General features: G+C 42.0%; 1 pseudogene; it reads right to left on the minus strand.

The window, feature by feature from the left end:
• Nucleotides 1-2000: 2000 nt before the first annotated feature.
• Nucleotides 2001-3861, minus strand: LOC135435385 (uncharacterized; annotated as a pseudogene).
• Between the last annotated feature and the right edge of the window lie 973 nt (nt 3862-4834).

The raw sequence follows: 4834 nt of genomic DNA on the forward strand, positions 1-4834 counted from the left end.
TGCTTCTACGCTGCCATCCAAGTCCGAGGCTTTTAAGGAGCCTACTATACCAATTGATAGCGACAAAACCAGTAAGCAACGACTTCCCGCTCCTACAACACAGCACAGAAGATCAATTTCACTTCCGCACCCTCCGATGAAAAAAGATTCCTCGCCATCAATCCTGAAAACGGTCCACACTCCTTCCTCAGAAAAGTTAGCTATCCAGGCAACTTCTTCAAGGGTGTCCGCTAAGGGTCCGACAATTTCGGTAACCGGTCGTCCAATTACTCGCACAGCAGGTCTCGAATTCTCCAAAACACCAAAAAAATGTCACTCAACAAATTAATTGCCGTTACTAACAGACTCTGTCAGTTCGAAAAAGAATTAACTCGTCTCCGAATCTTGTCGTATCGCTCCACACTCTAAAAGTCCGCTTAGACCAAGTTCGTGCAATTTGGTGTAAGGTCGAGCAAGAGTGTGAGCGCTGTTTTAAAGTCCTCAGCCAAGAAGAGTCGAACGTGCAAGATATGCAAGCCATGCAAGCTAAATATGACCACTGCAACTTAGCTACCAAATAGAAAGCGCAACCGCCATGATCGCGGCTCCTGCGCCTAACCAACAGCCAAGAGGCTGCGGTCTCCCTCCCGTGGAGATTGAAATTTGTTATGGGGAGTATTTAAAATGGCCCACATTCCGAGACCTTTTGCCAGCTGTCTATATAACCAACCCACGGTTAACAGAGATCGAAAAACTACTTCACCGCAACTCAGAGACAGGCGGGGAACCGAAGGCAATCGTGTCCATGTCTCGTCTCACAAATGATGGTTTCGCATCGGCATGGAGTGACTTAACTGACAGATTTGAGATCAAGAGGCTGTTAGTCAACAGCCAACTTCACGTGTGCTTTAATCTCCAGCCAGTTTCGCAGGAATCAGGAGCTGCTATTAAGGACCTACAGAGCACCATCCAAGGTTGCTTGACAGCTCCAGAGCACTTCCGCATAAGTACTGTGAATTGGGATTGCCTTCTAGTTTAACTGTGCGCCTCCTACCCAAGCTTAAACATTCACTGTGGGAACAGTCGTTGCACAACAAGGTTGACATCCCGATGTGGATCCACCTAAAGTCTTATTCCATTTTATTCCATTATTCCATTTTTCCTATTGGAACGTTATTGCACTCTAGAGGCGATAGAGGGCATGAGCCAAGTACAAATGCACAGTGAGCGTAAAGGCTCAATCTTGCAAACTTTGCTCAAGGGAGAACCATCCAGTGCGCTTGTGTTTTCTGTAGATGACTGTTGGTGACAGGTCTAATTTCATCAAACAGAAAAAAATCTGCCTGAACTGTTTCGCGAGAGTGCATCAATTAACAATTGCACGAGTCAACATAATTGTTTCACGTGCAAGGGTCGCCACAACACCCTCGGGATCGGAAGCGACGTTCATCTCCGAACGGCTTTTCAATCCAATCAAGCTTCCATTCCATCCAGTCCAGAAGTGACCGGCTTAAGTCAAGCCATCTCAGCCAATTTAAAGAAGTTATGTCACTTCAAGATTGGCTCCCCTACTAAACCGATGATCCAAATCAAACCCTCTGCCTTCGTTTTGGACAATTTGGTGGGCAATTTGCCATCGCAACCACTTCCACACAGCATTCTGAGGGACATACCAAATATTCAAATTGAAGTGCTGCCAGGCGCAGCCATTGCGAAAATGGAATCCAACGACAAGGAGATTGAAGAAGCCAGCCTTGCGAAGACTCTCGGTATACGCTAGAAAGCAGACACCGATGAGTTCCTCTTCTCCCTCCCTCGTTTAGAGATGTGTGGCGCTGTCCTGCTTGCGGAACATCGTAGAACACTTCTCCAAATTCGGCAAAGCACTAAGAGTCGTGGCCTGTATATTCCGTTTTATAAGGCGCTGCCTTAAACCTGATATTCAACTTCTAAAGGACTTTATTTACATATATATTTACTAAGTTTATTTAGTGGATATACATTTTAGCTGTGTGGAATGACAATCTGTTCTTATTTGGTATTTATCGCAACTTTTCAGAGATTTTTCTAGCCTAATAAATAAATAAGTCAAAAGTAATTTAAAGAAAAAACTAGAACTAAATTACTTTGATTATTGAGAAGACCATTCATTAATTGAATAAGTACTTCCCATATATTGTTGTTGACGAATTGATTCATTATTTGATTGGTGGCTTCCAACTGAATTCCAGGGTTGTCTAGGAAAGACATTTGAGTTAATATATGGTCCGGAACTACCGCTATACCCAGCCGGTGAATGGAAATTGGAATGATAGGGAGCAAAATTAAAATGACCATATGGAGCATAATTATTAATATGATAGTTGGCTGTTGCGGGTGTATTCTTATTGTCATAGTAATTATAATATTGGGGAGTGAACGTGTGTGGAACATTTTTACTTGAAAAATATGATTCTTCCGACAAATCGTTGTTAGAAGCTATAGGCTGTTGGTGTATTGCACTCGATTGAACATTAAGAGAACTTCTGTAAGGTTCGACAATAGGTAACTGTGCTTCATGCTTATACGGTTGCTGCTTATGGTACTCCAAATCATTCTGCATCTGGTGAAGACTTGCTGGGATGCTGTTTAAACTTTCAATTTCATTACTATTTTGCAAAATTTGAGGTTTATTTTGCTGTAGATCATCTAAAACGCCTGTTCTGGTTAAGGGTGGATCAGACGGCTCGACTGGTAAACATTCCGTGTTATTGACTTCATTTGTTTTTGGCACAGTTAATGTTTCCAAGGGTTTCTCTTGCTCTGGCGATGTAGGCTTTGGAACATCTGTATCGCAGTCTGATGTAATATCAATTACGTCTTCTTTATTTTTTTCTTCATCTGTGCGCTTGGATGTTGTTCTGATTGCAATAATTTTTCCACTATCTAATTGCATATATATTCCTTTCGCTGATTTTAACACCATAACTCTTTGGCCGGCCTTGAGTATTATATTAGATTTCTCTGAGTCATCTATTTGTAGGTATGACAACATCAAGGGGCAACTGCTGTATTGCGCAGATGATTCCTCTGTCTGCTCTCGCGCACACTTCAGCAGGATCCAACGCGTCGATCGACCTCCGCTAACGGCGTTTTGTTTTTTGGTCTGTAGTGGTTTTATCGAAGCCACTGGTCGCGTAATAATAGTACCATCAGAGTTTAAAATTTTGTACTGCATTTTTCCTGGGGCGTATGCAAATTTTTGATTAACAGACGCTTTCTTTTCAAGTTCATAGCTTCTATGGGCCTGTCTTTTTTCAGCTTGTGATAGCTTCCTATCTTTTTGATCAACTAATAAGCTTTCATGCAGAAAAGGATCTTTTGTTATACAGTTCGCATGTAGTTCAACAATTTTATTAACAATTGGATCCATATGACTTGTTGTTGGAAGACATTTTTCATCTTTTTTTTTATCTGCCATTGAAAGCTGATCGGTATCATTATTTTGAGTAGTTGGCTCATTTGACTTCTGACCGTCACTATCAATAGGATCACCATCTGAGTTGTAATCGTGACATAGATTTGTTATATCTCTCATAGACAAATGCGCCTCCGGATTGCACTCATCAACAATTCTATCAGACATTCCTTGTTTTTTAATTTGCCTGTCATATATTTTTTTTTCTAGGCATCTATCCATTACAATTCTGTACACATAACATGGCTTTGTTTGCCCATACCTATATATTCTATATACTGCTTGAGTGTCATGGCAAGGATTCCAACTGGCATCAAATATTATTACTCTATTAGCTCCAGTCAAGTTAATACCCAAGGATCCCGCTCTTGTAGAGATTAGGAAAAGCTTAATATTAGGATTTGCGTTAAATTCATTGACGAGCCTTTCTCAGCACATCAGCATAATCTAACGCTTGCAACCAATCAAGTACCCGAAAGAGTATCCAGCGTGTCACTCATAAAGCAACTAATTCCAAGCTCAAGCCCCATCATTAATCTTAATCCGTTCGTCTATCACAATGGAGTCATGAGAGCATTCGGGCGTATGAGAGCTTCTGAGTCATTGCGCTATGACGAAAGACATCCAATCCTTCTTCCTTATGAAAGCTCCTTCACACTTCTCCCTCCATGGTGGAAACCAGATATGATGCGCCTGATCCGGTGCAAGTTCTGGATTCCCAAACTCAGGAATCTAGTTAAGGCCACGATAAATTCCTGTCGAGTATGTGCAGTTTATCGCAAGAAGTTGCAAGACCAACTCTATGGCTATTTGCCAGTGGAATGATCGACGTTCTCCCGTCCGTTCAGGCATACAGGCGCCGATTCCGTAGGACTGTTTGACATAAAAAACTACACAGGTTGAGCATGTCTAATAACCAGGCTTTCAACGTCGTCGTCATGTATGTCTTGAACACTCGAGCCACACACTTAGAAGCCACTTCGGACCTGAGGACCGAAAAATTCCTGGCCGGCTTTCGCTCCATTCCTTGAGCGCCCCCAATGTGTCTATGAATGCGTCTATGTATGCTTCAGCACTTGAGTGATACACTCAACAAGCCCCTTCGGACCTACGACCGAAAAATTCCTGGCTGCTTTTGTTTTTTCTATCTCGAGTGCCCCCAAAACGTTCGCTGGAGCCTCCAAATCTTTATCGCGTGACTTTATAGAAGCTGTGAAAACGCGTGTAATTTCATCCTACAGCCATCAAAACTTGTCCTGGCGCTTCAACCCTCCAAACGCCCCTCACATGGGTGGCTTATGGGAAGCGGGAGTAAAGATCTTCAAGAGTCTCTTTTGTATTTTTTTTTTTTATTTTTAACTTTACATTATGTTAAAACGTAATGCAGTATGTATTTAT

Source organism: Drosophila montana, unplaced genomic scaffold (genome assembly GCF_035044405.1).
Source record: "Drosophila montana isolate Dmon_TW-CO22-7 unplaced genomic scaffold, ASM3504440v1 contig_3592_1, whole genome shotgun sequence".
NCBI classification, from domain to species: Eukaryota; Metazoa; Arthropoda; class Insecta; order Diptera; family Drosophilidae; genus Drosophila; species Drosophila montana.